This window comes from Ranitomeya imitator, chromosome 2 (assembly GCF_032444005.1).
Source record: "Ranitomeya imitator isolate aRanImi1 chromosome 2, aRanImi1.pri, whole genome shotgun sequence".
NCBI lineage: Eukaryota > Metazoa > Chordata > Amphibia > Anura > Dendrobatidae > Ranitomeya > Ranitomeya imitator.
This window is the reverse complement of record NC_091283.1, coordinates 444587929-444610790: the sequence shown is the minus strand read 5'-3', so window position 1 is coordinate 444610790 and position 22862 is coordinate 444587929. Positions and strand designations below refer to the sequence as shown.

At 44.5% G+C, this 22862-nt stretch overlaps 1 long non-coding RNA gene across 1 annotated transcript in view; it reads right to left on the bottom strand.

Annotated features, from left to right (window-relative positions):
• Positions 1-249: 249 nt before the first annotated feature.
• LOC138667473 (uncharacterized) overlaps positions 250-22862 on the bottom strand; it is a 35903-nt gene continuing 13290 nt past the window's right edge. Inside the window, exons 4-5 of the long non-coding RNA XR_011318778.1 lie at positions 3516-3626; positions 250-1247 (exon numbers count right to left, since the gene is read on the bottom strand). This is a non-coding gene — a long non-coding RNA (uncharacterized lncRNA). The remainder of the gene's footprint in view (positions 1248-3515; positions 3627-22862) is intronic.

The window sequence follows — 22862 nt, the reverse complement described above, 5'->3', positions numbered from 1 at the left end:
GGTCATATTACCTGCATGTATGAGTGTAATGGGGGTCCGATACCGGGGGGACGTTCACTTTGAATGTGTGAGGAAAGCTGCAGTGTTTGTGTCTTTATCAGATCTGTGACTAAATCTTTTTTGGATTCACAGATTTTTCTATGGCTACTACAGGAGATGAATACAGGATGGCTGCGAGCCGCGGATCTCTGGGGGTCAGCAGCTTCATTATAACCGGACCCCTTGTCCTATTCTCCACCCCTGAGGAGTGATAAGTGGACACTGACCGGATTCTGTTTTCTTTAGGACTTCTACCTCCGCCAGGAATGTGTCTTCGGACCTGGATACTTCTCATGTGAGATCGTTCATTAAATAAAAGTATTCCCAGTTAATCTGGAAATATGATTCCCTTCCTTTTATCCAGCATTTAATAATCCAGAACGTTTATTAGTCCAGCACAGAATTGCATCACAATGTAGAGTGAGCAGAAAGTCAGAAATAGTTTTCAATAGTAGATTGTATGCTCTTCTGTCCCGGAATCATTCAGAATCTGTCAGGTCACATTGATGTTGGGTTTAAGGATCTTCCTGTAATTTTCATGATTTGATTCCTCTGGACATTGTGTGATTGATCCCTTATCTGCTTGTGTTTTCTTTCCAGCTTATCCCTGCACAAAGGAGGAAAGAGAACAACAACTTCTGATCTACTGCACCAGATTCCTGCCGTCACCGATCTTCAATATGGAGGTCACTGATCGTACCGCATATTATGTCGTCCATGTTCTGTCCATAGATGTAAAAGAACATCTCAGTAGACAAGTGACTGAATCTATTTTTTCCTTAGCGCCTCATGCCGACCAACCGAGAAGCTCAGAAGAAATATCTGCCATTTCCTTTGGATGACGAAAAACCAGAGCCGACATCAATGCCAGAGGAACCGAAAGAAGAGGAGATGGAGATGCCCAAGGACGCAATGAAATATCGGGAAATTAAAGAGTTTGATGAAGATGAGGCAGAAGACATGGAGGAGACAGAAGAAGAAGATGAGAAGGCATCAGAAGAGAAAAAAGAAGTTGTGCAGAAGAACAACAACTCCACAAGAAGAGTTCAGAAGCAGCCGGCACGAAGACACAAGATCCGCCAGCAGTCCATCCTCCAATACGTTAACACCAACCTCAGAGGAAGGAGGAATATCATCTGGACCATCCTCCTCAAACCAATGAGGCGCTGATGGACGTCTGAAGCTGAGTAACATCGACAGCTTCAAATCTAAAATTAATAAAAAGAATTAGCATAAAATATTATTAGATTAATACAGCTTAAAATATAGTAAAACACTATAAAGACTTTTATAATGATAGGAGTAGTAATATAGTGTGTAATATTCTAATAAGAGCAATAACTTTAATATTAATTGTATAATAATGATAGAAACCTATAAATAACAGCAGCAGGTTTGATCCAGGGTTCTAGGACTGATCGCCTTTTCTCGGGGTCGAGAAGGAATTTTCCCCCTGAGACACCAATTGGCTGAATGTGTCCAGGGGTTTTTGCCTTCTTCTGGATCAACAGCTTTAGAAATAAGGATCTAGGTATTAGGAAGGTTATAGTAGAATTACCGCTAGTGGAACAATTATATAATATAGTATAAAGTGATAATAAAACAGAAATAATGTAATTAGTAAAGTAATAATAATATTATAATATTAAAAATACAATATTAATAAGATTTATTAAAATCTGAATAGGTATTAGGGGATTTGATCCAGGGTTCTAGGACTGATCGCCTTTTCTCGGGGTCAAGAAGGAATTTTCCCCCTGAGACACCAATTGGCCGAATGTGTCCAGGGGTTTTTGCCTTCTTCTGGATCAACAGGTTTAGGAATAAGGACCTAGGTATTAGGAAGGTTACAGTAAAATTAGCACTAGTTTAATAATTCTATAATATAGTATAAAGTATAATATTAGTGATAATAGTAATAATAAAACAACAGCATCTAGGGTAAGGATTATAATAATTAGTACATAATTAATAGGTATTAGGTGATTTGATCCAGGGTTCTAGGACTGATCGCCTTTTCTCGGGGTCAAGAAGGAATTTTTCCCCTGTGACATGAATTGGCCGAAAGTGTCTAGGGCTTTTTTGCCTTCTTCTGGATCAATCGCATTAGGAATAGGGATCTAATAAATAGTTAACAAAGAATAATGTAATATAATAAAAAAATATTAGTAACAGTAAGTTAAAATAATAGAAATGCATATATTTAATAAATAGTGATAGAAAAAAATAGCAATATAAATCAGAATCGTACAACATTATTAGAAATAGTATAATAATAGCATATTACATTATTAAGCATCAGCAGGTTTGATCCAGGGACTTAGGACTGATCGCTTTTTCCCGGGGTCAAGAAGGAATTTTTCCCCTTGACACTAATTGGCGTAATGTGTCCAGGGGTTTTTGCCTTCTTCTGGATTAACAGCTTTTATTTTAGGGATCCCCTCGTACTAGAGTAATAATAGCAATAATAAGTGTAATAATATTGTAATAGTAATGAAAGGATTGTGCTAATGAGATTGAGAATAGTATAAACACAATAGATAGGTTAGTCTGTTAGTGTAGGGCCCCATCTGATGAGGTCGCCTTGTCGTTGGCAGATGGGCTTGCACAATTTGATCAAAATGTGCACTAAGAACCTCAAATTTATAAGTATAAGTAAATAAGGAAGCAATAAAACACCCAGTATCAAAAATCGAACTTTTTGTTGTCTCCATTATTTTTCTGTAATAAAAAAAACAGAAAATCCAACATATTTCTACATTTGTACCTCTGTGTTGCAATCGTGTTAGGTTAAAATTGCAACGTAACACCATAAGAAATGATTATATTCTATCCTGCAAGAAGACGTACAATGTAATTGTCACCTGACACGTGCCGCCATGTAACCCTAGCATAAAATGTATTACTGGTGGCCAATCAACCAATAATTGTGAGTTATAGAAATGATTAGTGAAATTGAACTCAGTTGCATTTATTCTTATAGGCAGTGGGAAGAGCAGTAAATTTCCTACAGCTAATAGTATCCGACCGTGGATCGGCTACATGCAAACCAATTGGCGGTTATTTAATAGACTCTTCATACTGGCCGACCATCACACTTCCATGCTCACAGTATAGAGGTGATGGGACTCGTTTTGCAGGACCCGGTCCATCAGCCACGTCAGCAGTCTGTGGCTGGGAGGACCTAAGGCCTGAGAACTGCCTTATAACTCCTGGAACATGCGGCTCTTCTTCTGAGCCTCCGGCCATGTACAATGTCATTGTTACGGCGTGATGTACATATGACGCTGTGCCAGGATGGCTAATCAAAAGAAGAGTCACAGGAGGTAGATGGTTTCTAGGGCTCCTGTCCGATGGCCCAGATTACGGACATTGAGATTGGACTGTGTCCTGCAATTGATTTGCACTAATTCTCTCACTGAACAATCATCAATACAATCACTTTATGCACATACTATAGATCAGGGGTCACCAACCTGTAGGTCGGGAGCCACATGTGGCTCGCGGTCTCATGAGTTTTGGCTCGCGGCTGTCTGTCAGCTTGGTGCATTAGCTCCAGTTCTTACAAACAGGTATGAAGAGCACATCTGAAAAAGGTGAATTTTGTGAGTAGCCCTGCACAAAAGAGCAGATCTGGATGCATATATCCTGGTCTTATGGGTTTTAAGATAATTTATGTATGGTACGCTAGAAACAAGATGATACCACCTGTCAGAGGAGGTGCTTTGGAGTGATTTTTTGTGGAAAAGCTTTGGTTACCATTATGTCTGTAATGGGGGCTTTGGTTGCCACTATTGTGAAGGGGCGGGAACTGAATGTGGCTCGCGACCCTCTCTCAGAGCTGAATGTGGCTCTCAAGGTCAGAAACGTTGGGAACCTCAGACATAGAGTATATAGTATGATTGTGTCTATCTGCGGTGTGTGTATATACAGTATATGCATGTACATACAGTATATAGTGTGATTGTGTATATCTGCAGTGTGTGGTTATATATATGCATGTACATACTATGTACTGTATGTGTGTTTCTGTATATATTTATTATATATGTATAAGTATGCATGTGTGCAGTATATTGTGTTAATATACAGTGGGTACGGAAAGTGTTCAGACCCCTTTCAATTTTTCACTCTTTGTTTTATTGCAGCCATTTGGCAAATTCAAAAAAAGTTCTTATTCATCACATTAATGTACACTCTGCACCCTATCTTGACTGAAAAAAAAACAGAAATGTAGAAATTTTTGGAAATGTATTAAAAAAGAAAAACTGAAATATCACATGGTCATAAGTATTCAGACCCTTTGCTCAGACACTCATATTTAAGTCACATGCTGTCCATTTCCTTGTGATCCTTCCTGAGATGGTTCTACTCCTTCATTGGAGTCCAGCTGTTTTTAATTAAATTGATAGGACTTGATTTGGAAAGGCACATACCTGTCTATATAAGACCTCACAGCTCACAGTGCACGTAAGACCAAATGAGAATCATGAGGTCAAAGGAACTGGCCAAGGAGCTCGGAGACAGAGTTGTGACAAGGCACAGATCTGGCCAAGGTTACAAAAGAATTTCTGCAGTACTCAAGGTACACACACAGCTAAAATAACAAAGGAGTTGTTTCAGAACAACTCTGTGACCATTCTTGACCGGCCCAGCCAGAGCCCTGACCTAAACCCAATCGAGCATCTCTGGAGAGACCTGAAAATGGCTGTCCACCAACGATCACCATCCAACCTGATTGAACTGGAGAGAATCTGCAGGGGAGAATGGCAGAGGATCCCCAAATCCAGGTGTGAAAAACTTGGATTATTCCCAAGAAGACTCATGGCTGTACTAGCTCAAAAGGGGACTTCTACTCAATACTGAGCAAAGGGTCTGAATACTTATGACCATGTGATATTTCAGTTTTTCTTTTTAAATTTGCAAAAATTTCTACATTTCTGTTGTTTTTCAGTCAAGATGGGGTGCAGAGTGCACATTAATGAGAAAAAATGAACTTTTTAGAATTTAAAGGGAACCTGTCACCCCCCCTCCCCCCAGGCGTTTGAAACTAAAAGAGCCACCTTGTGCAGCAGTAATGCTGCATTCTGACAAGGTGGCTCTTTTAGTTATTGGTGCTGTAAATGCAGAAATAATCCGTTTTGTAATTTGTCCGAAATACCTGTCTTCAGTCCTGGAGGCAGGCCTTTCCCCCCCTGCTGCAGACGCCTCACAGCCGTCACTCAAGTCTTCTTGGCGCCGGGTGCCGCCTCCTCAGCGCTGTTTTGAAATCTGCCGGCGCCTGCGCTCTTTTGTCATGCCTGGGGCAGGCGCAGTGAGCGCTGCCCATCTGTCCTCATATGCAGTCTAGCTGACTACGCCTGTGCGGCCGCCCTTCTTGCGAATCCCAGCCCCTCAGTGTCTTATGATTTATTCACACTGCGGGGCTGGGATTCCCGGGCATGCGCACTGCGACCTGGGTACTCACACACACACAGTGCGCATGCCTAGGAATCCCAGCCCCGCAGTGTGAATGATGTAGCGAGACGGCTACATCATCACGGGTTATTGCTGCAAGGCATTACTGGGAACGGAGCGTCGCGAGGAGCATCCCTAAAGGCCTGGGCTGGATCTGGGGACCGCCAGAAGGTGAGTATATAACTAATTTTTATTTTAATTCTTTTTTTCACAGGGATATGGTGCCCACATTGCTATATACTACGTGGGCTGTGTCATATACTACGTGGGCTGTGTTATATACTACATGGGCTGTGTTATATACTACGTGGGCTGTGTTATATACTACGTCGCTGTGCTATATACTATGTGGGCTGTGCTTTATACTACGTGGGCTGTGCTATATACTACGTGGATGTGCAATATACTACGTGGGCTGTCTTATATACTACATGGGCTGTGTTTTATACTACGTGGCTGTGTTATACACTGTCTAGGCTGTGCTATATACTATGTGGGCTGTGTTATATACTGCATAGGCTGTGTTATATACTACGTGGGCTGTGCTATATACTACGTGGCTGTGCAATATACTACGTGGCTGTGCTATATACTACGTAGCTCTGTTATATACTATGTGGCCTGTGTTATATACTGCTTTGGCTGTTCTATATACTATGTGGGCTGTGTTATATACTGCATAGGCTGTGTTATATACTACGTCGCTCTGTTATATACTATGTGGCCTGAGTTATATACTACGTGGCTGTGCTATATACTATGTGGGCTGTGCTCTATACTACGTGGGCTGTGTTATATACTGCATGGGCTGTGTTATATACTGCGTGGGCTGTGCTATATACTGCATGGGCTGTGCTATATACTATGTGGGCTGTGCTATATACTACGTGGGCTGTGCTATATACTAGGTGGGCTGTGCTATATACTACGTGGCTATGCTATATACTATGTGGGCTGTGTTATACGTATGCTATGTGAGCTGTCAGACTCTTTCGCCCGGGGCCCTCAAAAACCTGGAGCTGGCCCTGGCTTTACTAATTGGTCGCACCTGGCCGGCCGCAAACAATCAGCGACAGATGCAGTCCGGCCACGAATTTGGGCCGGATTTGAACCACGCTTCGCTAATTGGTCACGCCCGGCCGGCCGAATCCTGTGTATTCATTGCATTATTCTCAAATCTTCATAAATAAACTAAATACATATTCTAGAATACCCGATGCGTTAGAATCGGGCCACCATCTAGTATTAGTTATATTCTTGTACATAGGGGACAATAAAATAGTAGTTATATTCTTCTACATAGATTCTTCTACATAGATAGTTTACGGTAGCAAGTGGGGGACAATTACTGTATGGGGCAATTAGGGGACATTATTACTTCGATAATATACTTTTTAGGAGACTGGTTTCAATGGGGGGATAAAATGGAGGTCCAGTTACAGTGCAGGACAGCACTATGTCGCTTTGCTTTTTTTCTTCATCTGGCATATTGTAGAAGTGAGGGAAAGAGTAGAGAATGTGCTCTAGAAGAAATCAGGTAAAAATGACTGCGTTATTCTCTGTAGACACAAGTCCCGGCAGGAAGAAGTGATGGCGGACTGTGCCAGGTGAAGAAGAAAAGTGAAGATGATGGACTTCACCAAGAGATGTCACTGGTGAGTCACTGTATCACATGTACACACACATTTTACACTGTATACAGAGCTCTTGTGATCACTGGTGATCACTGCATTACCTGTACACTGACACTATATAAAGAGCTCCTGTGTATAATTTCACTGGTGATCACTGTATTACCTGTACACTGACACTATATACAGAGCTCCTGTGTATAGTGTCACTGGTGATCACTGTATTACCTGTAAACTGACACTATATACAGAGCTCCTGTGTATCATGTCACTGGTGATCACTGTACTACCTGTACACTGACACCATATACACAGTAACTCTGTATTTAGCATACAGGTAATACAGTGATCACCGGTGACATTATACACAGGAGCTCTGTATAATGTCTCCAGTGATCCCTCCATTAACTGTACATTATAAGCTGTAGTCACTGGTGAGTCACTGTATTAACTATACACTGACACTATACACTATACTCTATACTATATACACAGCTCCTGTGTATAATGTCAGTTGTGGTAATAACAGTGTTGTTAGTATTGTGGTTTTTATTAGAGATCAGTATTTTAATACTCATGTGGTCTAGTCATGGTGTGGTGGTACTTCTCCCTTGTATATAGTATTATTCGGTCACTATGTGGTGGTAAAATGTGGTCTGGTCACAGTGTGGCAGTATTTCTCCCTTGTATGTAGTATTATTATTCTGGTTACTATATGGTCTGGTCATGGTGTGGTGATATTTCTCCCTTGTAATTGTACATCCCAGTAATGGTGAGTGCATAGTAGATGTGCAGGAGCCGCCTGTCTTTTACAGTCGACGCTCCATTATAACGTGAATAAGGGCTTACAGATATTTGCATGTAGCATGCATGGTGGGCCCCTCGAATCCTTTCCACCGTTGACTCCAGACACCCCAGTCCATACCTCCATAGGGGTCAATATTATAGTAGTTATATTCTTGTACATAAGGGCAGTATTATAGTAGTTATATTCTTGTACATAAGGGAAGTATTATAGTAGTTATATTCTTGTACATAGGGGCAGTATTATAGTAGTTATATTCTTGTACATAGGGGACAGTATTATAGTGGTTATATTCTTGTACATAGGGAGCAGTATTATAGTAGTTATATTCTTGTACATAGGAGGCAGTATTATAGTAGTTATATTCTTGTACATATAGGCAGTATTATAAATCCTACACAGAACCAAAGGAATACATGTCCCAACCAGTTTAAACTATTTCAATATTTTATTAAAAAATACACAATCAAAAGAACAGTATAAAACAGACATGAAAAGCACAAACATCAACTCATGTGGGGGGAAGCACCACAACTGAAATAACAGAATGAATCAGTGAGCGAACCTAACAAGAGTGTAGTCCATATCCACTAATACCCATTATAACATATAGAGCCCATTTAATAGGACTGGATATAGGTGGATGTACCAAAGCCTCTATATACATAATAGGCAAAAAATTGCTCCATCTCCACTATTTAATTAAACATGGTACACAAAAAGTAAAGGAGTCCTTTAAAGGACGCTCCACTTACCCATAATAATATCTGTCAGTGTGCGCTCCACAGCAGCCCCAATGCGCGTTTCGCATGAACTTCTTCCGGAGGCAGCAGAGGCGTAGCTAGGGTTTTGGTCCAGGGGGGGGCGAAGCTTCTGAGTGGGCCCCTAATCAAGTAACCTTGATTACAACTCGATGACGCCCCCTAATAGTGGAGAACCTCAGCAGATGACCGCGCTGTTACTGAAGATAATCTCTATATAATGACCAACATGGATATTACCGCCATATGGTCAGTGGTAAATACCAGCCTTACAGAGCATATAAGAGATCACAGCACAGTTACAGATAAGGACTTACCATTGACGTTCTTTATGATGGAATCGTCACTTTTCCCGTCTTTTCCATCTGGTCCAGACCGACATGACAACTTCTTCCAGCTACAACTTGTCTGCAGAGAAAACAACAAAGAAACGTTTCACTTCTCACATTCCAGCCATCACCATCTATTCTCAACCTGCACAAACCCCTAATCCTGCTGATACCCCAATACTGAGTCCCTGCTGCCATATATTTCCCTATTACTACACCTGATACCCCAATACTGAGCCGCTGCTGCCCTATGTGTCCCTATTACTGCCCGATACCCCAATACTGAGCCGCTGCTGCCGTATGTGTCCCTATTACTGCACCTGATACCCCAATACTGAGCCGCTGCTGCCGTATGTGTCCCTATTACTGCTCCTGATACCCCAATACTGAACCTCTGCTGCCGTATGTGTCCCTATTACTGCACCTGATACCCCAATACTGAGCCGCTGCTGCCATATGTGTCCCTATTACTGCACCTGATACCCCAATACTGAGCTGCTGCTGCCGTATGTGTCCCTATTACTGCACCTGATACCCCAATACTGAGCCACTGCTGCCGTATGTGTCCCTATTACTGCACCTGATACCCCAATACTGAGCCGCTGCTGCCGTATGTGTCCCTATTACTGCCCCTGATACCCCAATACTGAGCCGCTGCTGCCGTATGTGTCCCTATTACTGCACCTGATACCCCAATACTGAGCCGCTGCTGCCGTATGTAACCCTATTACTGCACTTACTCTGTGGTTCTCTGTACCCTCTAAATTCTAAAGCACCCCTCTATAATATAGTAATGCCGGGTGCAAGTGCCCTAGAAAACAGAGCCCACATTTTGCCCCCTAGAAAGTAATAATGCCCTCTGTGTGCCCCTTTGATAGTCACAGTAACCTGAGTTCCCCTATTTCAATAAGTGCCCACTTTACATTTAATAATGTCCCGAGTCTCCCCCCCGTACAGCTCCCCTATACACAGTATAATGCCCCCTAACTGTATAGTACCACCCACACAGTATACTGACGCCTTAGTAGCCTTCAAACTATTTGATGGCTCCAACACTGTAATCCCCATACTGTATGATGGCCCCATAGATAAACGCCATATAGTATAATGTGCCAGATAGTCCTCAATATAGCACGAGGCAGCACCCCTATAGGCAGACCCTGTAGTTTAAAGCACTCCCCATAGGCAGACCCTGTAGTATAAGGCAGCACCCCCCCCATAGGCAGATCCTTTAGAATAAGGCAGCACTCCCCCCATAGGCAGATCCTGCAGAATAAGGCAGCACTCCCCCATAGGCAGATCCTGTATAATAAGGCAGCACTCCCCCTATAGGCAGATCCTGTATATAAGGCAGCACTCCCCCCATAGGCAGATCCTGTAGAATAAGGCAGTACTCCCCCCTATAGGCAGATCCTGTAGAATAAGGCAGCACTCCACCCTCTAGCCAGATCCTGTATATAAGGCAGCACTCCCCCCATAACCAGATCCTGTAGAATAAGGCAGAATCCCCCATAGGCAGATTCTGTATATAAGGCAGTACCCCCCATAGGCAGATCCCGTATATAAGGCAGCACCCCCATAGGCAGATCCCGTATATAAGGCAGCACCCCCATAGGCAGATCCCGTATATAAGGCAGATCCCTCCCAATAGGCAGATCCTGTATATAAGGAAGCACCCCCCAATAGGCAAATCCTGTATGTAAGGCAGCACCCCCCCAATAGGCCGATCCTGTATATAAGGCAGAACCCCCCAATAGGCAGATCCTGTATATAAAGCAGCACCCCCCAATAGGCAAATCCTGTATATAAGGCAGCACCCCCCGAATAGGCCGATCCTGTATAAAAGGCAGCACCCCCCAATAGGCAGATCAGGTATATGAGGCAGCGCCCCCCCAATAGGCAGATCCTGTATATAAGGCAGCACCCCCCCAATAGACAGACCATGTAAAAAAGGCAGCACCCCCCCCCCCAATAGGCAGATCATGTAAATAAGGCAGCACCCCCCCCCCCCCAATAGGCAGATCCTGTAAATAAGGCAGCAACCCACAATAGGCAGATCCTGTAAATAAGGCAGCACACCCCCCCCAATAGACAGATCCTGTAAATAAGGCAGCACACCCCCAATAGACAGATCCTATAAATAAGGCAGCACCCCCCCAATAGGCAGATCCTATAAATAAGGCAGCACCCCCCCCCAATAGACAGATCCTGTAAATAAGGCAGCACACCCCCCCCCCCCAATAGGCAGATCCTGTAAATAAGGCAGCACCCCCCCCCAATAGACAGATCCTATAAATAAGGCAGCACCCCCCCCCCCGATAGACAGATCCTATAAATAAGGCAGCACCCCCCCCAATAGGCAGATCCTATAAATAAGGCAGCACACCCCCCCAATAGACAGATCCTATAAATAAGGCAGCACACCCCCCCAATAGACAGATCCTGTAAATAAAATAGCACCCACCCCCAATAGGCAGATCCTGTAAATAAGGCAGCACCCCCCCAATAGACAGATCCTATAAATAAGGCAACACACCCCCCCAATAGACAGATCCTATAAATAAGGCAGCACCCCCCGAATAGACAGATCCTATAAATAAGGCAGCACCCCCCCAATAGACAGATTCTATAAATAAGGCAGCACCCCCCCAATAGACAGATCCTATAAATAAGGCAGCACCCCCCCCCCCAATAGACAGATCCTGTAAATAAGGCAGCACACCCCCCCAATAGACAGATCCTGTAAATAAGGCAGCACACCCCCCCAATAGACAGATCCTGTAAATAAGGCAGCACCCCCCCAATAGGCAGATCCTATAAATAAGGCAGCACCCCCCCCCCAATAGACAGATCCTATAAATAAGGCAGCACCCCCCAATAGACAGATCCTATAAATAAGGCAGCACCCCCCCAATAGGCAGATCCTATAAATAAGGCAGCACCCCCCCCCCAATAGACAGATCCTGTAAATAAGGCAGCACCCCCCCAATAGGCAAATCCTGTAAATAAGGCAGCACCCCCCCCCCAATAGACAGATCCTATAAATAAGGCAGCACCCCCCCAATAGATCCTATAAATAAGGCAGCACACCCCCCCAATAGACAGATCCTATAAATAAGGCAGCACCCCCCCCCCAATAGACAGATCCTATAAATAAGGCAGCACCCCCCCCCCAATAGGCAGATCCTATAAATAAGGCAGCACCCCCCCAATAGACAGATCCTGTAAATAAGGCAGCACCCACCCCCAATAGACAGATCCTATAAATAAGCAGCACCCCCCCAATAGACAGATCCTATAAATAAGGCAGCACACACCCCCCAATAGACAGATCCTATAAATAAGGCAGCACCCCCCCCAATAGACAGATCCTATAAATAAGGCAGCACCCCCCCAATAGACAGATCCTATAAATAAGGTAGCACCCCTCCAATAGACAGATCCTGTAAATAAGGCAGCACCCCCCCCCAATAGACAGATCCTATAAATAAGGCAGCACCCCTCCAATAGACAGATCCTATAAATAAGGCAGCACCCCGCCCCCCATAGACAGATCCTATAAATAAGGCAGCACCCCTCCAATAGACAGATCCTATAAATAAGGCAGCACCCCTCCCAATAGACAGATCCTATAAATAAGGCAACACCCCCCCCAATAGACAGTATCCTATAAATAAGGCAGCACCCCCCCCCAATAGACAGATCCTATAAATAAGGCAGCACCCCCCAATAGACAGATCCTATAAATAAGGCAGCACACCCCCCCCCCCAATAGACAGATCCTGCAAATAAGGCAGCACCCCCCCAATAGACAGATCCTATAAATAAGGCAGCACCCCCCCAATAGACAGATCCTATAAATAAGGCAGCACACCCCCCCCCCAATAGACAGATCCTATAAATAAGGCAGCACCTCCCCCAATAGACAGATCCTATAAATAAGGCAGCACCCCCCCCCCAATAGGCAGATCCTATAAATAAGGCAGCACCCCCCCCCCCCCCAATAGACAGATCCTATAAATAAGGCAGCACCCCCCCCCCCAATACACAGATCCTATAAATAAGGCAGCACCCCCCCAATAGACAGATCCTATAAATAAGGCAGCACCCCCCCAATAGACAGATCCTATAAATAAGGCAGCACCCACCCCCAATAGACAGATCCTATAAATAAGGCAGCACCCCCCCCAATAGACAGATCCTATAAATAAGGCAGCACACACCCCCAATAGACAGATCCTATAAATAAGGCAGCACACACCCCCAATAGACAGATCCTATAAATAAGGCAGCACCCCCCCAATAGACAGATCCTATAAATAAGGCAGCACACCCCCCCAATAGACAGATCCTGTAAATAAGGCAGCACCCCCCCAATAGACAGATCCTATAAATAAGGCAGCACCCCCCCCAATAGACAGATCCTATAAATAAGGCAGCACCCCCCCCAATAGACAGTTCCTGCAAATAAACAGATACTCACCTCTCTTCCTCCTTGTTCTTCCAGCGGCGCTCCCTGCTCCCGCTCATCTACACTGACTGCGGGCGCCGGACAGTGACGTAATCGCGCCCGCTGTCAGTGTGGGGGATGATGGGAGAAGGAGCGCAGCACTCCTTCCCTCATCACTGCGGTGAGCTGTATCGGCTAGATGCCGATACAGCTCACATTGCGATAGTGGGCGGGGGGCCCACTGCTGGCACCGGGCCCCCCCCCCCCCGCCTGCTCAGGGGCCCTATAGCGGCAGCACAGGGAGATCGATTCTCACTGCCCTGTCGCAGAATGTGTTGTGAATTCTGTGGCAGAGCTCCCTCCTGTGGTCACAAGTGGTACTTCGGCTGATTCTCTCTATGAGCTTCCGTTGGTGGAGGAAAGTGGTACTGCGGCTTCTGAGTTTCCTTCCTCAGGTGATGTGGTGAAGTCGTTAGGTGCTGCTCTATTTAACTCCACCTAGTGCTTTGATCCTGGCTTCCAGTCAATGTTCTAGTATTGGTCTTGCTTCCTCCTGGATCGTTCCTGTGGCCTGCTGCTCTGCATAGCTAAGTTCCGCTTTTGTTATTTTTATTTGCTGTTTGTTTCTGTCCAGCTTGCTTATTTGGTTTTTTCTTGCTTGCTGGAAGCTCTGGGACGCAGAGGGTGTACCTCCGTACCATTAGTCGGTACGGAGGGTCTTTTTGCCCCCTTTGCGTGGTTGTTTGTAGGGTTTTGTGTTGACCGCAAAGTTACCTTTCCTATCCTTGCTCTGTTCAGAAAGTCGGGCCTCACTTTGCTAAATCTATTTCATCTCTGCGTTTGTCTTTTCATCTTACTCACAGTCATTATATGTGGGGGGCTGCCTTTTCCTTTGGGGTATTTCTCTGAGGCAAGGTAGGCTTATTTTCTATCTTCAGGCTAGCTAGTTTCTCAGGCTGTGCCGAGTTGCATAGGGAGCGTTAGGCGCAATCCACGGCTGCCTTTAGTGTGGTTGGAGAGGATTAGGGATTGCGGTCAGCAGAGTTCCCACGTCTCAGAGCTCGTTCTATGTTTTTGGGTTATTGTCAGCTCACTGTATGTGCTCTGACTTCTATGTCCATTGTGGTACTGAATTACCTAATCATAACAGTACTGGAAGCCATAAGTACTAATGATTCTCAATAGAGGGAAAAAAGAAGTTCTGAGACCATTTTTTTTTCTCTGCACTGTGTTTTGCCTTTTTTTTTTCCCTAGACATTTGGGTGGTTTAGGACACAGGTGTAGCGATGGACATTAAAGGTCTGTCTTCATGTGTGGAATAGCTCACGGCAAGAGTACAAAATATTCAAGACTTTGTGGTTCAGAATTCTATGTTGGAACCAAGAATTCCTATTCCTGATTTGTTTTTTGGAGATAGAACTAAATTTCTGAGTTTCAAAAATAATTGTAAACTATTTCTGGCTTTGAAACCTCGCTCCTCTGGTGACCCAGTTCAACAAGTTAGGATCATAATTTCTTTTTTACGTGGCGACCCTCAGGATTGGGCATTTTCTCTTGCGCCAGGAGATCCTGCATTGTGTAATATTGATGCGTTTTTCCTGGCGCTCGGATTGCTGTACGATGAACCTAATTCAGTGGATCAGGCAGAGAAAAATTTGCTGGCTCTGTGTCAGGGTCAGGATGAGATAGAGGTATATTGTCAGAAATTTAGAAAGTGGTCCGTACTCACTCAATGGAATGAAGGTGCGCTCGCAGCTATTTTCAGAAAGGGTCTCTCTGAAGCCCTTAAGGATGTCATGGTGGGATTTCCTATGCCTGCTGATCTGAATGAGTCTATGTCTTTGGCCATTCAGATCGGTCGACGCTTGCGTGAGCGTAAATCTGTGCACCATTTGGCGGTATTATCTGAGCATAAACCTGAGCCTATGCAGTGCGATAGGACTTTGACCAGAGTTGAACGGCAAGAACACAGACGTCTGAATGGGCTGTGTTTCTACTGTGGTGATTCCACTCATGCTATCTCTGATTGTCCTAAGCGCACTAAGCGGTTCGCTAGGTCTGCCACCATTGGTACGGTACAGTCAAAATTTCTTTTGTCCGTTACCTTGATCTGCTCTTTGTCATCTTATTCTGTCATGGCATTTGTGGATTCCGGCGCTGCCCTGAATTTGATGGACTTGGAGTATGCTAGGCGTTGTGGGTTTTTCTTGGAGCCCTTGCAGTGTCCTATTCCATTGAGAGGAATTGATGCTACGCCTTTGGCCAAGAATAAGCCTCAGTACTGGACCCAGCTGACCATGTGCATGGCTCCTGCACATCAGGAGGTTATTCGCTTTCTGGTGTTGCATAATCTGCATGATGTGGTCGTGTTGTGGTTGCCATGGCTACAAGTCCATAATCCAGTATTAGATTGGAAATCCATGTCTGTGTCCAGCTGGGGTTGTCAGGGGGTACATGCTGATGTCCCATTTCTGTCTATTTCGTCATCCACCCCTTCTGAGGTCCCAGAGTTCTTGTCTGATTACCGGGATGTATTTTATGAGCCCAAGTCCGATACCCTACCTCCGCATAGGGATTGTGATTGTGCTATCGATTTGATTCCTGGTAGTAAATTCCCAAAAGGTCGACTGTTTAATTTATCTGTGCCTGAGCACGCCGCTATGCGGAGTTACGTGAAGGAGTCCTTGGAGAAGGGGCACATTCGCCCGTCATCGTCGCCATTAGGAGCGGGGTTCTTTTTTGTGGCCAAGAAGGATGGTTCGCTGAGACCTTGTATAGATTACCGCCTTCTAAATAAGATCACGGTTAAATTTCAGTACCCCTTGCCGCTGTTATCTGATTTGTTTGCTCGGATTAAGGGGGCAAGTTGGTTCACCAAGATAGATCTTCGTGGTGCGTATAATCTTGTGCGTATTAAGCGAGGCGATGAATGGAAAACTGCATTTAATACGCCCGAGGGCCATTTTGAGTACCTAGTAATGCCATTCGGACTTGCCAATGCTCCATCAGTGTTTCAGTCCTTTATGCATGACATCTTCCGAGAGTACCTGGATAAATTCCTGATTGTATACTTGGATGATATTTTGGTCTTCTCGGATGATTGGGAATCTCATGTGAAGCAGGTCAGAACGGTGTTTCAGGTCCTGCGTGCTAATTCTTTGTTTGTGAAGGGATCAAAGTGTCTCTTTGGTGTTCAGAAGATTACATTTTTGGGGTTCATTTTTTCCCCTTCTACTATCGAGATGGACCCTGTTATGGTCCAAGCCATCCATGATTGGACTCAGCCGACATCTCTGAAAAGTCTGCAAAAGTTCCTGGGCTTTGCTAATTTTTATCGTCGCTTCATCTGCAATTTTTCTAGTATTGCTAAACCATTGACCGATTTGACCAAGAAGGGTGCTGATGTGGTCAATTGGTCTTCTGCTACTGTGGAAGCTTTTCAAGAGTTGAAGCGTCGTTTTTCTTCTGCCCCTGTGTTGTGTCAACCAGATGTTTCGCTTCCATTCCAGGTCGAGGTTGATGCTTCTGAGATTGGAGCGGGGGCTGTTTTGTCGCAGAGAAGTTCTGATTGCTCGGTGATGAAACCATGCGTCTTCTTTTCCAGGAAGTTTTCGCCTGCTGAGCGAAATTATGATGTTGGCAATCGAGAGTTGCTGGCCATGAAGTGGGCATTCGAGGAGTGGCGTCATTGGCTTGAAGGAGCTAAGCATCGCGTGGTGGTCTTGACTGATCATAAGAACTTGACTTATCTCGAGTCTGCCAAGCGGTTGAATCCTAGACAGGCTCGTTGGTCGCTGTTTTTTGCCCGTTTTGACTTTGTGGTTTCGTACCTTCCGGGCTCTAAAAATGTGAAGGCGGATGCTCTGTCTAGGAGTTTTGTGCCCGACTCTCCGGGTTTATCTGAGCCGGCGGGTATTCTCAAAGAAGGAGTAATTGTGTCTGCCATCTCCCCTGATTTGTGGCGGGTGCTGCAAAAATTTCAGGCTAATAAACCTGATCGTTGCCCAGCGGAGAAACTGTTTGTCCCTGATAGGTGGACGAATAAAGTTATCTCTGAGGTTCATTGTTCGGTGTTGGCTGGTCATCCTGGAATCTTTGGTACCAGAGAGTTAGTGGCTAGATCCTTTTGGTGGCCATCTCTGTCGCGGGATGTGCGTTCTTTTGTGCAGTCCTGTGGGATTTGTGCTCGGGCTAAGCCCTGCTGTTCTCGTGCCAGTGGGTTGCTTTTGCCCTTGCCGGTCCCGAAGAGGCCTTGGACACATATCTCTATGGATTTTATTTCAGATCTTCCCGTCTCTCAAAAAATGTCAGTCATTTGGGTGGTTTGTGATCGCTTCTCTAAGATGGTCCATTTGGTACACTTGTCTAAATTACCTTCCTCCTCTGATTTGGTGCCATTGTTCTTCCAGCATGTGGTTCGTTTACATGGCATTCCAGAGAATATCGTTTCTGACAGAGGTTCCCAGTTTATTTCGAGGTTTTGGCGAGCTTTTTGTGCTAGGATGGGCATTGACTTGTCTTTTTCCTCGGCTTTCCATCCTCAGACCAATGGCCAGACCGAACGAACCAATCAGACCTTGGAAACATATCTGAGATGCTTTGTTTCTGCTGATCAGGATGACTGGGTGTCCTTTTTGCCTTTGGCTGAGTTCGCCCTTAATAATCGGGCCAGCTCGGCTACCTTGGTTTCGCCGTTTTTCTGCAACTCTGGGTTCCATCCTCGTTTCTCTTCAGGGCAGGTTGAGTCTTCGGACTGTCCTGGTGTGGATACTGTGGTGGACAGGTTGCAGCAGATTTGGACTCATGTAGTGGACAATTTGACCTTGTCCCGGGAGAAGGCTCAACGTTTCGCTAATCGCAGACGCTGTGTGGGTCCCCGACTTCGTGTTGGGGATTTGGTTTGGTTGTCTTCTCGTCATATTCCTATGAAGGTTTCCTCTCCTAAGTTTAAACCTCGTTTCATTGGTCCGTATAGGATTTCTGAGGTTCTTAATCCTGTGTCTTTTCGTTTGACCCTTCCAGATTCTTTTTCCATCCATAACGTATTCCATAGGTCATTGTTGCGGAGATACGTGGCACCTATGGTTCCATCTGTTGATCCTCCTGCTCCGGTTTTGGTGGAGGGGGAGTTGGAGTGTATTGTGGAGAAGATTTTGGATTCTCGTGTTTCAAGACGGAAACTCCAGTATCTGGTTAAGTGGAAGGGTTATGCTCAGGAAGATAATTCCTCGGTCTTTGCCTCTGATGACCATGCTCCCGATCTTGTTCGTGCCTTTCATATGGCTCATCCTGGTCGTCCTGGGGGCTCTGGTGAGGGTTCGGTGACCCCTCCTCAAGGGGGGGGTACTTTTGTGAATTCTGTGGCAGAGCTCCCTCCTGTGGTCACAAGTGGTACTTCGGCTGATTCTCTCTATGAGCTTCCGTTGGTGGAGGAAAGTGGTACTGCGGCTTCTGAGTTTCCTTCCTCAGGTGATGTGGTGAAGTCATTAGGTGCTGCTCTATTTAACTCCACCTAGTGCTTTGATCCTGACTTCCAGTCAATGTTCTAGTATTGGTCTTGCTTCCTCCTGGATCGTTCCTGTGGCCTGCTGCTCTGCATAGCTAAGTTCCGCTTTTGTTATTTTTGTTTGCTGTTTTTTCTGTCCAGCTTGCTTATTTGGTTTTTTCTTGCTTGCTGGAAGCTCTGGGACACAGAGGGTGTACCTCCGTACCGTTAGTCGGTACGGAGGGTCTTTTTGCCCCCTTTGCGTGGTTGTTTGTAGGGTTTTGTGTTGACCGCAAAGTTACCTTTCCTATCCTCGCTCTGTTCAGAAAGTCGGGCCTCACTTTGCTAAATCTATTTCATCTCTGCGTTTGTCTTTTCATCTTACTCACAGTCATTATATGTGGTGGGCTGCCTTTTCCTTTGGGGTATTTCTCTGAGGCAAGGTAGGCTTATTTTCTATCTTCAGGCTAGCTAGTTTCTCAGGCTGTGCCGAGTTGCATAGGGAGCGTTAGGCGCAATCCACGGCTGCCTTTAGTGTGGTTGGAGAGGATTAGGGATTGCGGTCAGCAGAGTTCCCACGTCTCAGAGCTCGTTCTATGTTTTTGGGTTATTGTCAGGTCACTGTATGTGCTCTGACTTCTATGTCCATTGTGGTACTGAATTACCTAATCATAACAAGAATGTAACTGCGTCGGCGCGCGCAGCGCGCAAATGCAGTTACAGTAGCGTAGCTCCGGGTGGGCCCCCTCAGAGCGCGGGGCCCGGGGCGATGGCCCCCTCTGCCCCTCCGGTAGCTACGCTACTGGGAGGCAGTATTATAGTAGTTATATTCTTGTACATAGGAGGCAGTATTATAGTAGTTATATTCTTGTACATAAGGGCAGTATTATAGTAGTTATATTCTTGTACATAGGGGGCAGTATTATAGTAGTTATATTCTTGTACATAGGGGCAGTATTATAGTAGCTATATTCTTGTACATAGGGGCAGTATTATAGTAGTTATAGTCTTGTACATAGGGGCAGTATTATAGTTATATTCTTGTACATAGGGGCAGTATTAACATAGTAACATAGTAAGGCCGAAAAAAGACATTTGTCCATCCAGTTCAGCCTATATTCCATCATAATAAATCCCCAGATCTACGTCCTTCTACAGAACCTAATTGTATGATACAATATTGTTCTGCTCCAGGAAGACATCCAGGCCTCTCTTGAACCCCTCGACTGAGTTCGCCATCACCACCTCCTCAGGCAAGCAATTCCAGATTCTCACTGCCCTAACAGTAAAGAATCCTCTTCTATGTTGGTGGAAAAACCTTCTCTCCTCCAGACGCAAAGAATGCCCCCTTGTGCCCGTCACCTTCCTTGGTATAAACAGATCCTCAGCGAGATATTTGTATTGTCCCCTTATATACTTATACATGGTTATTAGATCGCCCCTCAGTCGTCTTTTTTCTAGACTAAATTATAGTATTATAGTATTTATATTATAAATATAGTATATTACAGTATTATAGTAGTTATATATATATTATAGTAGTTACAGTGGGGCAAAAAAGTATTTAGTCAGTCAGCAATAGTGCAAGTTCCACCACTTAAAAAGATGAGAGGCGTCTGTAATTTACATCATAGGTAGACCTCAACTATGGGAGACAAACTGAGAAAAAAAAATCCAGAAAATCACAATGTCTGTTTTTTTATCATTTTTTTTGCATTTTATGATGGAAAATAAGTATTTGGTCAGAAACAAACAATCAAGATTTCTGGCTCTCACAGACCTGTAACTTCTTCATTAAGAGTCTCCTCTTTCCTCCACTCATTACCTGTAGTAATGGCACCTGTTTAAACTTGTTATCAGTATAAAAAGACACCTGTGCACACCCTCAAACAGTCTGACTCCAAACTCCACTATGGTGAAGACCAAAGAGCTGTCAAAGGACACCAGAAACAAAATTGTAGCCCTGCACCAGGCTGGGAAGACTGAATCTGCAATAGCCAACCAGCTTGGAGTGAAGAAATCAACAGTGGGAGCAATAATTAGAAAATGGAAGACATACAAGACCACTGATAATCTCCCTCGATCTGGGGCTCCACGCAAAATCCCACACCGTGGGGTCAGAATGATCACAAGAACGGTGAGCAAAAATCCCAGAACCACGCGGGGGGACCTAGTGAATGAACTGCAGAGAGCTGGGACCAATGTAACAAGGCCTACCATAAGTAACACACTACGCCACCATGGACTCAGATCCTGCAGTGCCAGACGTGTCCCACTGCTTAAGCCAGTACATGTCCGGGCCCGTCTGAAGTTTGCTAGAGAGCATTTGGATGATCCAGAGGAGTTTTGGGAGAATGTCTTATGGTCTGATGAAACCAAACTGGAACTGTTTGGTAGAAACACAACTTGTCATGTTTGGAGGAAAAAGAATACTGAGTTGCATCCATCAAACACCATACCTACTGTAAAGCATGGTGGTGGAAACATCATGCTTTGGGGCTGTTTCTCTGCAAAGGGGCCAGGACGACTGATCCGGGTACATGAAAGAATGAATGGGGCCATGTATCGTGAGATTTTGAGTGCAAACCTCCTTCCATCAGCAAGGGCATTGAAGATGAAACGTGGCTGGGTCTTTCAACATGACAATGATCCAAAGCACACCGCCAGGGCAACGAAGGAGTGGCTTTGTAAGAAGCATTTCAAGGTCCTGGAGTGGCCTAGCCAGTCTCCAGATCTCAACCCTATAGAAAACCTTTGGAGGGAGTTGAAAGTCCGTGTTGCCAAGCGAAAAGCCAAAAACATCACTGCTCTAGAGGAGATCTGCATGGAGGAATGGGCCAACATACCAACAACAGTGTGTGGCAACCTTGTGAAGACTTACAGAAAACGTTTGACCTCTGTCATTGCCAACAAAGGATATGTTACAAAGTATTGAGATGAAATTTTGTTTCTGACCAAATACTTATTTTCCACCATAATATGCAAATAAAATGTTAAAAAAACAGACAATGTGATTTTCTGGATTTTTTTTTCTCAGTTTGTCTCCCATAGTTGAGGTCTACCTATGATGTAAATTACAGACGCCTCTCATCTTTTTAAGTGGTGGAACTTGCACTATTGCTGACTGACTAAATACTTTTTTGCCCCACTGTATATTCTTGTACATAGGGGCAGTATTATAGTAGTTATATTCTTGTACACAGGGGGCAGTATTATAGTAGCTATATATTTGTAAATATAGTAAAACTCTTTATCATCCTCAAGTCATATTCCAGAATACCATGAAATGACTTTGGTTAATCTCTACTGTTAGCAATTTGGATGCAGTTCAGCTTTTACATCAGAACTACTGTGTTATTTGAAATTCTTCAGCAAACATAAGTTATTATATCTCGCTGGAGCGTAATAAATCGTTGCAGCGACATTTAGAAAGGACGTGTTTGGGTGATGTCTGAGTTTTTTCTATTGTTCCTTTGTACATACATGCAACGGAAGATGAATTTATTCTGTGTAATGGATGGACAGAGCAATTTAGCACTGAGCATCTCTGGGTTTTGCTGTGTAAATGTTACTCTCTGTGGGGCTGCACAAACAGCTGCAAAAAAAATCAATTGAGGAAATTTTTAGCGAGCTGAATACACCTGCAGAACCTCCGGTGTCAGACAGCGCTACAAAAAATAATCCACTTTAACAATTCATAGTCATCTGGGGTTTAGCCATGCTGAGTGTGAGCGGGATTAACCCTTTATAAATCGGCATAGTGTGAGAACTGACACCTAGTTGTAAGGTCACATCACCTAAAGTGGCAGTCGATAAAACATGGATGTTTCCTATAACTCAAGCTTTCTTGCTTTCCTAACAGGTACAAATATGAAGTAGATGGTGCCATGTGATCACACGAGTTT